At 52.6% G+C, this 12,754-nt stretch overlaps 1 long non-coding RNA gene across 1 annotated transcript; it reads left to right on the plus strand.

The window, feature by feature from the left end:
* The first annotated feature begins 1,250 nt into the window (after nt 1-1,250).
* On the plus strand, nt 1,251-8,630 carry LOC121492153. The gene is made up of 3 exons (XR_005988126.1): nt 1,251-1,595; nt 4,074-4,200; nt 8,473-8,630. It is a non-coding gene; the product is annotated as an uncharacterized LOC121492153 (long non-coding RNA).
* The last annotated feature ends 4,124 nt before the right edge of the window (nt 8,631-12,754 follow it).

Raw genomic sequence — 12,754 nt, forward strand, 5'->3', positions numbered from 1 at the left:
CAATTTTGACCACAGTGTCTACAAGGATATACAGGCTCATAAAAGACCAGAACGAAAACTGGTTTGTTCTAGCAACATCCAGAGAACCTCTGCCCCTAGCTCCATCTCCACACTCACCACCCTCCCTCCCCACGAGTCCTGTGATCCCTCCAGCTCCACCCTCCTGGGGGTCCTGGCTCATCACCGAGGATAGGCAGACAGAGTGAGGCGCACCCGGCCAGGGGCCGGGCCAGTTCTAGCTCCTGCTCAGTCCCAGCTCGCTATGTGACCTTGGGTGAACACCCAGCATCCTCATGGGGAAAGAGATGGTGATTGTATATCCTTGCAACCTCCACCTGAAGGGTGTAGATGAGAAAGGAAAAGCCTTGGTAGGAGATTCTGTAACAGAGAAGTGCCAAACCGCCACCTTTGCCCAAAAGGGCAAGGCGTTCCCTCCCTGTTCGTGCAAATGTTCAAGCAGAGGTCAGGGTGCCTTGGGGAGAACCTAAAAACCCAATGGTGGCTTGGAGTGATAGCCGCGAAGGCCTCTCTCCCAACAGATTCGAGGAACCTGAGCTCCAGAGCAACCGAAGGTCAGATGAAGTTAGAGATCCAGTTCAGGGGCTGTGAGGATGGGAAGCTCGGGGAGGAGGGGCTCACACTCCTGGGCTGGGTTTTCTGGGGAGGTTTTCTGCAGGACGAGGGACTGAGTGGGGGACAGTGTAGGAAAGTGTTCCACGTGAAAACGTCTAGAAGTCCCAGGCGAAGGTTAGCTCTCAGGCAACCTAATGCTGGCCAAGACACTGAGCCTCCCTGGCCTCAGTTTCTGCATCTGTAAAGCAGGGATGCTGAGAGAATTAGAGACAACATATAAAGTCTACCGCGGTGCTTAGCACACATCAGGCCCTTAAGCACTGGTCATTTCTTGCCCCGTTTTGTCACCAGAAGGGTGCTCACCCTCCTTCCTGGATCTCACCACCCACACCCAGGGAAGCCACCTGCTTGTCATTCTCTTGAAACCAGGCCCAGACCTGGTTTCTCTCTCTATTCTGCCTGACAAGCCCCCAAAATCACTTCTGGGTTGTTGTGGTTTTTTTTTTCCTTTCTCCTTTTCCCCTGGGGGCCTTTTAATTTCTTCCTCTGTATCATAAACACAAAACAAGTGTTTAAACGTCTGCCTCAAAGGCAATCTGGGAAGCAGAGCGACTCTTACATAAAGACCAGATGAAGCCCACGCTCGCCAGAAGGGCCATCTGGATGCTGGCTCTGCCACCCTTCCTTCTCGCCCTCCGCTTGGGAACCGCTGTGAGCACGTAATTAAGGACTGTGATGAGGAGCTGGAGAGAGCAGCCTGGTGGGGAGCCTCGTGCAGGTTAACCGCCCAGTTGCCCTGGCCTTGGGTGGCCACTGCTGCAAGCCAGGCTCCCCCTCCCTTCCCTTCCACCTCCCAGCGCCACATCCTCCCCCACTGGGGTCCTGGCAGCGGAGGAGGAGCCCTGCTGGCAAAGAAGCTGCAGGAGAGTGGGGCCACCGCACAGAGACGGTGACTCCCCCAGACACTGGGGACACACAGCCTGGGTGTGGATCTCAGCACCACTACTTCCCGCCTTTTAACTGTAAGTACACTGCCGAGCTTCTCTGGGCCTTTGTTTCCCCATCTGCAAAATGGGGATAATATTAATAGCCACTTAGCAGGTTGTGGCAAGTCACTGAGATCACACCTGCAAAGAGCTTAGCTTTAAAATATATATATAATAAAAAAAGTTATCAGCATTAGGGAAAACTGAATGGCTGGGCTGGGCTGGGGCGGTGCCTGCCGGCGGCGGCCAACCTCAGCCTTCACGGCCACACATCCAGAGAAGATGGGAAGCGGCGTTAGGTTTCGTTGGGCATGGTGAGAACTGACTTTGACTAATCACATTAGATGACAAATCTTAACCCTTCACTAGCTTCTGAGCTCCTAGGTTCCTCTCAAATCATTAAATCAAATAAAACTAGTTTAAAAAACAAAATTAGCATTAAATTAGAAGTGTTAAAAATTGTTAGGCTGCCCTGGACCAGCACACACCACACCCCTAAGGGCAGAGAATGAGAGTCCGTGAACGAGGGCCCTTAGGGGATTTGGCTTCTCCTTGTGTCGTTAGCCAGCTGGGTGACCCTTCTCTGAACCACCTACCACCTGCCCCCTTTACCACCCAGGACTATGATGAGACCAACAGACCATGTTTTTATGGACGTGAGCAGGTTTCGGAAAACTGTAGCATGACATGCCAACCCCGGCTGGGTTCTATCAGTGATGATTTACTATTACTTAGTCACTTAACGTAACGCCAATTTGGATTTATGAAAACACGGCACAGCCCCGGCGTGCGAGCACGCGGCAGGCACACGTATGCACACAGATGTGGGCACGGGCAAGCACACACAACGCGAGAGGGGTCCTCAAGGTGTTGGTGGGGGGCAGGTCTGCTGCTATTGCTAGGACACGGCCGCCCTGACCCTGCTGAGAGGCTGTAAAGGTTAGGGCGAGGACCCAGGGTCTGGAGCCACACAGCCTGCGTTCGAATCCCGACCCTGCCGCCAGCCAGCCGTGTGATCCTGGGAGAGTTACATCCCATCTCTGCATGTCTGTGAACTAGGGCTAATAACATTCTTCAACTCAGGAGTAGCCCTCGGATCACGACGTATGGCCATTTATACAGACGTCCGTCCGTCCTAGAACAGAGCCTGGCAAGCAGTACGCGTTCCCTAAAGTGCTCTGTCAGCGATGACTGGTATCATTACCTTCCCTTGGTCCCGAGCTCCTGGGCTTCATTTAGTCCACATGATGATCCCATGAGAGGTGCTGTCACTACCCCCTCCACCAGATGGGAAAACGGAAGCTCATGCCATATGCCCAAGGTGACCCAGCTTGAAAATGGCAGTGCCAGCCCTCGAGTCCCGCTCTGCCTACAGGGAAGCCTGCACTCCTAACCGCTGTGATGCCCTGTCCCCCTCCCTGGGAAACACACCCCTGCAGCCCTGCATCCCAGCCCCCCGTGGGGCAGAGGCCCAGATGCAGCAGGTGCATGACTCAGAGTCACAGAGCCTCTTAAAGCCAGAACTCCATGATCTGGCTGCAATGCCCCCAGGCTCGCTTCGCACCGCGGCACACCTTCTGACAATCGAGGCTGGCACGGGGTACCTCGTGGACAGCGAGCTGCTACCTGTCACTGGCCCTGGGCCGGCACAGGTGGGATGAGCATCTCCGGGGAGAATGCAAAGGTTCGAGCCCATGCAGGTGACCTGTGTGCCCTCTTGCACTCTGAGATTGGGCAACTGGATGACACAAGGGATGTGGAAGGTCTGGGGAAGGTGGAAACATGACAAACGAGTGGCAGAGGGGAGCAAAGCACACTAGGGTTGCTCTTGCTGTCACCCCCCCCCCCGGGGGGCCCCAGAAAGCCAGGTTCCTGCTGGTGGGGGAGCAAGACATCCTGCATGCTGTCCTGTCCAGATCATTTCTTCCCTCCCTGCTTCTCTGCCGCCTGGGGTCCCCTCTGTCCCCCACTGGGTTTCTGCCCTGCCCGCCCCCCGCAACCGCCTCCAGAGAACGAGCCGTACCCAGCCCACCAGCAACACTCAATCAAGATGAGTAATTAATCCTTCATCTTTCTTATCTGGTCCCCTCAGATTTTGTTACTTTTGGCCGAAGAATATTCAGAGACATGTGATAGCCAGAGTCAGTTACAAACTTGAACTAAATTTCTCTGCATAAAAATGTGTGGCCTGCAAAGGTCATCTTACAAATGGGATGACAGGCGCAGCGCAGCGACTGCCACGTCAGCGTGATGGCTGTGCCAAGGTGCGTAACGGGGGCCACAGTAGATGATCTGAGAGTTATTTACTCATCTGTGTCAGGTATAAACCATATCTTCTGGAATTGAGTTAAAAGTGCTCCCCAGGCATTTTAGACAAGGATCCTGACACAAGGTAGAATAGATAATAATAGGAAGATACGCCAGCTCGAGGGTTTCTAAAATAGAGATTCGATGAATTGGAGGCGTCTGGAGAGATCCAGCTTTCAAGACAATATTTCTTTGTCTTTCTTACAGGAGCGAGGGTAGACTAGACTCTGCTCCAGGCCCTAGGAATACAAACAAGGTAGAAATAGACACTGGTGGACAACAGGGACACATCCCTGCCCTTCTGGAACTTTGGGTCCAGGGGAGGACAATGCAGGTGAGCAGGCAATAGCACAGAGTATGCGGAGGGGCCCGTGTGCTCACCCTGCGTAAAACACTGGGAACATGGGCACTGCCCTGGAGAGGCTTGGAGTCAGCGTGACCAACAGCACATGGGGTCCAGGTGACAAAACCCAGCCCTGCGGGTACAGCCCTCAGCATGACCAGGAACTGGGGTGCACCATCGAGGTGGGAAGGGAGACCCTTGTGGGAGAGGACAGCGTGCGCAAAGCCATGGAGGTGGACCCACACAGAGCATTTAAGAATGTTGGGGTGACTCTAGCAGAGGATCTTCTGGGGAGCGGCAGGTGCAGGGAGGCCACCTCCAGCAGGTGCTAGGGAGCGGGGTGAGGGTGGGGGTGGGTGGGGGCTTCTGAGCGTGGCGAGGCAGGGCAGAGCGGCAGTCAGCTGGGCTTCATGGGGATCGCTGGAGGGGCTGATTCCAGCTTGGGAAACGTAAGCCTGAGCAGGTGGAGGGCTCGCCCCTGCTCGCCATCTGTTGAAGAAGGGGCACGTAAGTGCCACCTGGCTTCCTGCGGGGGGAGGGCGGGAGATAGCATCTGGGAGGCAGAGAGCGCTCCTCTGGGGGAAGATGCTTGACGGGCCCTGATAATGATTTATTCAGCAGGAACAGACACCTGCAGCCGAGACAGCACTGGCCTCGGTCACTCTCCAGGCCTCGTTCTGGATACACACACGCCTGTCTCTTCGGGTGACCGGGGCATCGAGGTGTGGGAGACAGGCCAGCCCGGAGGCCTTAGCTGGGTGGTGGCAGTGGTGGGAGATGCATTCAGCTCACCTGGTTGCATAAGCCCTGCCTGCTGCAGGGGTGGGGGTGCCTGCTGCAGGGGTACTGGCGCCAGCACTCATGGGAGTTCAGGAGAACCTTTACAACCTCCCGGCTGGGGCTCAGTAAAGCCTACCAGTTTCTATCAGTTCCCTGTCACATTACAAACACTTAATGGGAGCTCATTTCCAAGGGGTACCTGCTAGCTCAGTCTGTAGAGCATGGGGCTCTTCCTCTCCAGATCATGAGTTCAAGCCCCATGTTGGGCGTGGAGCCTACTTAAAAAAAAAAAAAAAAAAAAGGTTTGGGAGTAAGAGTAGCTCATTTCCCCCACTGCTAGCCCATGGCCCTCGTATGGAATTGAAATTGCCCCTAGGATCTGTCTCTAAGCATCTCTTCCACATGCCACATGACAGCTTTTCCTCTGCTTGGAGACCAATTAGCCAATTGCCCATGAAACTCTTCTCCAGGCTGACCTTTGTCACCCTCCCCAGTGGGAACCCTCATTGATTGTCATTCATACATGTGCATCAGAGACCCTGCATATGTCAAGCACTGGGCTGGGCACAAAAACAGAGCCTGATCTCTTGGTTCCTCTTTCTCCAGCGGTTGGACTGGGGGGTCCCTGCCCCATTCCAATCACTGTGGGAACTTCTCCAGTTTTGGTATTTCCCTCTTAAAGCTGGAGCCAAAAAATCAGCCCAGCACCACTTTGAGCCTCCATGGCTACCCTGGGAGGTGGGTGAGACAGCAGTTACCTTCCCCTTGCAACAGATGAGGCACCTGAGGCCCAGAGAGGGGAAGTGCTTGCCCGAGGCCACACAATAAATCTGAGTTTCACAAATTCACACATCTGGCTTCTGTCTAATTCCCTGGGTGATACTGTCCTTGGATTTGGGGGAGGAATGAGCAGGAGCTTTTCTGGGGAGGGGAGAAGGTGGGCACCGCAGGACCCTGGCCTTCTTGGCATCTCTACCCTGCGATCTGTAGGACCTGTCTGGTGGAAGCAAAAATTACCACCTTCTATAAATCTTCCCCTGACTCCGAGACTCAGGGGGCACCTGATGTCCTCCTACCCCAGGTCTGAAAAACAAAGGCTAAAAAAAAAAAATCCCTGAGAAGTTAAAATTAGTTTTCCACCTTTTTCTGCCCCAGAAAGAGCTAACAAATCACCTGGAAGGCTCCTTTCTGTTCTGGGAGCTAAGAGGGGTGCTGGCAGGGAGGGAGGGTGTTGATGTTGGGGCTTGGAGGGTTGTTTTTCCACCCACCCCCATCTTCTGTTTCCACAGAGAAAGCAAAGCATTTTATTCTGTTTTAATATTTAAAGCCAAAGGAGAGTTGCTTCTGCCACAGGCCTGGTCCCTCTGATGAGAGAGTCAAGAGGGATTGGGGCTTCAGATGTGGCTCAGGTAGCGGGAACCCCGCAGGTCACATGCCCAGCAATTAAGGTCAGCTCCAGGTAGCAGCCGAGAACGAGAGGGACTGTGGGGAACGGCCCTGACCCAACTCCCTGGGGACTGTGAGCCCCTTCCTTCCTTCCCCTGATTGGGCCTCAGTCTCCTCATCTGTAAAGCAGGGCTCATACTACCAGCCTGAATCAGGTCAGGTGAGAAGGGAGACCCCAGTTAATTTGATGCCTCCTCTGGGCATGGGACACCAGGCACAGGACAGGTGCATGGAGTCACAGCCCCATGTAACCACTCTATGAGGCTGCTGTCACTCGGCACGTCTTGTAGATATGGAGAAACTAAGGCATGGGGAAGCCAGCTGTGCAAGTATTCAAGCCTGAGTCTCAGCCACTATAGGTCCCAAGCTTTTTCCAGAGCCCACGCAATGGGGTTTTGCAAACCATTCTTTGCCTTTCAAATGTGAGTGACCATCAGCAGGATTGTTCCAGAGAAGCAAGCTGAGCTCCATGGCTGCCCTTCACCCTCAAGTCAGAAGCCCTGCAGCCGAGGCCACTGGGGGACCCCATCCCAGCTGCCACCTGCCCCTGTATCCCCCACCCCCAGGGCCAGCTCTCCTGCTCTGGAGCACCCTGCTCAGCAGGAGTGCTCCTTGCACACCTCCCCCACCCTTACACGCGGGAACTTCCCACAGAGACTGACAAAGGGAGCAAGGATGGCAGTTTCCATAGCAACGCTGCGTTTCTCATTCCCCGCACATAACATGCCAAACCCAGGGTGGAGAGGTATGTCCCCTCCCTCCGTAGAGAAGCTTCTCTCCGCCCCCCCCCCACCTTGCTTCTCCCATCCAGACCAGGAAGGTAGGGGGAGGGGCCGGGGACCCTTGGCCCCACAAAGGCCACTAAGCTCCACCCCAAGGATGACCTCACCCCACCAGGGGATGCGGATGTCCTAAGAATGTGAAGGGGGAGCTGGGGAGAGACAGAAAGGAGGGGGTGGGGCCCAGACTTGGGCACAGCTCCATCTTGGGAGAGGACCAGGGGGTCACCACACAGGCTGCCGGGGACACCAGGATGATGCAGCCTGGGGCTTGGCCTGGGGGACCTGAGTGTCAGTCCATACCCTGGCACTGATTTGAGGTGTGGCCTCTGCTCTCTGGGCTTAAGCTCATTCATTTGGAAAATGGGAGAAAGAAAAGAACCCAGTGCCAGGACACTGAGCTTGGTATCTCAGAGCACCACAAACAATGCTCATTCTTACTGCTTCGTTATCATTACTGATGATGACATTGAAATCCAAACACCTCTCCCAGGCAGGGCACCTTCTGCAGCCCTCCATTCCACTCTGGGCTCTCACACGCCCCTACGAGAACCCTGGCTCCGCTACCTGTCGGTGGGTCGAGCTGAATCAGAAGGGTGCGGGGGTGCCAGAGGGCCAGCATCTCACTGGCCCCTTTGCTCCTGCACCTCACCCCCTCCGAAGGTCCTTCCACAGTTTCTCCTGTTCAAATCCTCCCTGGTTAGGGAGGAGCCCCAACTCAAGGACTCCATCCCTATCCCTTGGGGAGACTCCTCAGCCCCCGGGGACCTTGCCCAATCCCTGAGTTCACCTTGTTCCTTGCTCCCCTTGCTCTAACTATATAGTACTGGGTGCACCTGTCCTTCCAAGGAACCACCATTCCACAGCTCTTTGGGGCTAACTGCAGTAACACTTGACCATGTCCTGGGTACTGTTCACTGTGCAGAGAATTAATACATAGAAAAGCACCCAGTACCCAATGGGTGTTCGATATGCCATTCTTATCATAGAAGCGTCACATACAATCTCCCTTAATCCCAACAATCACAGCAAATTGGTCCTGCTTTTATCCCCATCTCAACGATGAGGAAGCTGAGACTCACGGAGGTTAAAGGATCTGCCTGAGGCCACAAAGCTAGAAAATCAGTCAGGATTTGAACTTAAAGCCCTTTACAGAAGCAACAAGGTGAAACAGCCTTCACAGGTGGTACCAAAATCTTTCTTGGGGACGCAATGACCTTTGTTCAAAAAAGACTTTGACAAGTCTCTCTGTTAACAGGTGTCACGTGAGCCCAAGAACCCAGAAAACCAAATCATAAGAGCTGGTGCTTCATTCAAGGACTGCTTTACAACGGGTGCTTCTCTAAGTACTTTAAGAGCCAATTACTGGGGCACCTGGGTGGCTCAGTGGGTGAGCATCTGCCTTCGGCTCAGGGTGTGATCCTGGGGTCCTGGGATCGAGTCCCGCATTGGGCTCCCCGCAGGGAGCCTGCTTCTCCCTCTGCCTGTGTCTCTGCCTCTCTGTGTGTCTCTCATGAATAAATAAATAAAATCTTAAAAGAAAAAAAAAAAGAGTCGATGACAAGTGGATCCTCCCAACAGCTCTGAGGAAGGTAAGAGTCCTAGTTGCATTTTGCAGATGAAGGAACTAAGGGCGAGTTGTTACAAAACTCTTTTCCAGATGCAAACCCAGGCAGACTAACTCCAGTGCCCATGCTTTCAACCCCTTCGCCAACAGGCTAAACTGTTTTACAAAAGACAAGGAATGGAAAAGCCACGGTTTTTGTTCCTGGGAGGAGAGATACTGGAGGTCAGTGTAGACAGGTGATAGAGAGATGCCATCCAAGTGGGTCAAGACAGGCTAATGTGGCAGGTGGCCGAAAGGTCTTTTAAGAGCCTAGATGCCTAATATGATTTTAAAGGTTTTTTTGCATTTCTGTGATGGAAACCCTGGCTTTCTGCCTGTTGCCTCCTCCCAGCAGATCTCCAGCAAAGCGTTCCACACTAATGACAGCTTCATGTGAGTGCGGCAGGAGAGGGGAGAGGTTACGTGCACAGAGAAAATTATCTTTAGTGCTTTAGTAGGCACATTAGGGAAAGGGGGTGGGTATAAAAACCATGAGCAAAGTTTGCCTCTACCACACGCACACGCACACGCACACCCTGCAATGCAAGTTTCACCGGTCTGCTCCATCATATTCTATGGCCTTTTGCAATACTTAATTTGAAGAATGGTCAGAAATAAAGGAACAGGGACTCTGGAAGCCAAAGGGCAGGGGGAAGATTCGAGAGAAGCCTGGAGAGGTTTGGCAGGTGATAAAGCTTAGAGGCACACGGGAATGTTTGCAAGAACTGTCAAGGCGAAGAGTCTTGAGAAATGAAATTCTGACATCTGACTGAGTTCCTCTTCAGTTTGATGGGAAAGAGGAAAATAGGGACTGGGGTTATTTTTAAACTACCTTCGTTTGCTGGACCGTGCATCCTGGAAAAGACTCCACGAGAAGACCGGGCAGTACGGAACCCTGGCCTCTCACCAGGTGACAGTGGGAAGTAATGGAGGACCAAGGAGCTTCATGTCCCATCGGTTTGGGGTGAGACAAAGCTGAATACTAGGGACACGACAGCTGGGAGAGAGCAGTGATTTTGATGACAGGAGTCTCTACCTTTACCTCAAGTTTGCAGAAATTTTGTTTTCAGCTTCCACGGGGCATGGGACTGGGGAGTTCATACTGGTATTTGTGTAGCTCTCAAGGGGTAGGTAGGCAGGCTCCATCTGATATTTGAATTACATAGAAATAACTGACTACTAGAAAAAATGCCAAGAAAATCTGAGGCCCCCATCCCTTCTCCTGCCAGCTAGACCCCCGTGAATAATCCAGACTAAAACATCAGGGTGCCTGGGTGGCTCAGGGGGTTACGTGTCTGCCTTGGGCTCAGGGTCCTGGGATGGAGCCCTGCATCGGGGTCCCTGCCCAGTGAGGAGTCTGCTTCTCCCCCACTCATGTGTGCGCGCGCTCTCTCTCTCCCAAATAAATAAAATCCTTTTTTTAAAAATAAACAAAATCTTAAAAAATAAGATGAACAACCGCCTCTGGCTGCCTCTGGCTACAGACCGCTAATCCGTTAGAGCACACCGTACCTATGACACAGGGGCTGTAATCAGCTCTACAGATGCTGAGTGATTTGAGGAAAACTTTATAGAGTTCATCTGGAATGCTATTTGGTTTCTCCTCCATTAATTTCTTCAGTTCTTTCCAATTCTAGCAAGTTTATAAACCGGACATCTCTAACCCGCGGAGATGCCCGACCAGCTGCCAAGGCAGCTTCTCCCATGACACCTGTTCCCAGCAGAGCCCAGAAAAGGATATCTCTAATCAGATAAACTGACAAAGGGGGCCCACATGGAACTGCCCCTGCTCTGGGGAGTCATCTTATCTGGATCCTTGATGTTTATGGAGTATTTTACTAGATGTGAGATACGGAGGGCAGGCGTCATGTCCTTGTCACTGTCTCTTTCCCTGGGGGCCTTTCCAGGGATGAGCCCCCGTGAAGCACTCCTGAATGACCACCATTTCCCTGGCTGCCCCAGCTAAAAACCTGCAAGTGGCCCTTGTCTCCAATCTGGCTCTTCCTTCCTCAGGTTCAAGTTGTCAGCAAACGCCACTGGCTCTGTCCACCTAAATCCCCCCCCAAATCTGTCCACTCATTACCACCTCCATTGCCTAGCCCCCTCCGGCCCCGGCCTAGCCACCACCATTTCTTTGCTAAGTGGCAGAACCTGGTCTCCCTGTCTCTGCCCTTGGCCCTCTGCACTCTATGCCCCTTACGGTGGCCAGGGCGCTCCTTTTACCTTTTTTTTTTTTTTTTTTTTTTTTTTTTTTTTTTCAGGGCGCTCCTTTTAAAACAGAAATCAGATTGTGTCACACTCTCCAGTGGCTCCCTTCCTCCATCAACTAAAACGTCCTTGCAGCCCCTCCGTGTGCCAGCCCCGCCCACTTTCTGCCCTCTTTTCTCCCTTTCTCCTCCTTGCTCCTTTCTTCCAGCCCCGCGAACGTCCCGGCTGGCCCCTGAACACACCAGACTTGTCCCTCTCCCCGGGCCTCTGTCTGTGCTGTTCCCTCTGCCTGGAATGCTCTTCCCCTAGAAGTCTGCATGGCTCACATTCTTTTTGTTTGAGGTTCTACAAACGTCACCTCTTTAAAAAGTTCTTTGCTGGCCATCGTTTCTAAAGTAGCCCCTCCCAGCATGCTGCACCAGCTATCCCTGCTTTATTCTTTTCCTCCCAGCACTTAACACTGCCTGTCACTTTGCTATTTCTTTTTTTAAGATTTTATTTACTTATGAGAGACAAACAGAGAGAGAGAGGCAGAGACACAGGCAGAGGGAGCAGCAGGTTCCATGCAGGGAGCCCAACATGCAACTCGATCCTGGGTCTCCAGGATCACACCCTGAGCCAAAGGCAGCGCTAAACCTCTGAGCCACCCGGGCTGCCCACTTTGTTATGTTTCTAATTTGTTCTCTGACTTGCCATCCTCTCCCACTAGGATGTTAGCTGATGTCAGGGGCTTTGGTTTCTCCACTGCCAAGTCCCCAGTGCCTAGTCCTTGACATACAGTAGCTGTTCCGTGATTATTTGTCCAGTGAGTGAATGAACCATGTGTTGAAATGAAGACATACGTTAAGTACCCAGTGTTTACATTACTGACAGGGAAGAGACCTCATGGTCAGGCTAGTGTGGTTGCTGGGAGGACGATGTGGTCCCTAGAACAGCAGCACCAGCATCGCTTGGAAGCTTGTTAGAAATGTAGATTCACGAGCCCCACCTCACACCTACGGAATCCGAAGCCGTGGGGTGGGCACAGCAATGGGCTCTGACAAGCCTTCCTGCTGAGTCCGATGCACACTCACGTTTGAGAAGCGCTCTGTAGTAGGACGCCGGAACCAAGTGTTCAATTCACACCACATAGTTCAGGGTATTTGCTTCGAACTCGACTGGTGAAATTATTTTGTTTGTAGGCGCTCATTCCCATCCCAAATGCCAGTGCAGAAATGACTCTCAGCATGACAAACAACATGTGGACCGAAGACCAAACCAGAGCATGTGTGGAATCGTGTGAAGTAAGCTGGTGTGTTCTTTGACACTCAGAACAGTTATTCTTACTTAAGAACAACTTAAGTTGTTTTATTTTTATATTTTACTTAAATATAAAAATATCATAGGGGCGTCTAGGTGGCTCAGTTGGTTAAGCATCTGCCTTCAGCTCAGGTCATGATCCTGGATCCTGGATCCAGCGCCACATCGGGCTCCCTGCTCAGCAGGGTAGACACCCTTCTCCCTCTGCCCCTTCCCCCGCCAACTGCTCATGTTCTCTCTCTGTTTCAAATAAATAAATAAATAAAATCTTAAAAAAACAAGGATACCTGGGTGGCTCAGTGGGTGAACATCTGCCTTCAGCTCAGGGTGTGATCCTGGGATCCTGGGATCAAGTCCCACATCAAGCTCTCTGGATGGAGCCTGTTTCTCCCTCTGCCTGTGTCTCTGCCTCTCTGTGTGTCTCTCA

This window comes from Vulpes lagopus, chromosome 5, assembly GCF_018345385.1.
Source record: "Vulpes lagopus strain Blue_001 chromosome 5, ASM1834538v1, whole genome shotgun sequence".
Lineage (NCBI taxonomy): Eukaryota > Metazoa > Chordata > Mammalia > Carnivora > Canidae > Vulpes > Vulpes lagopus.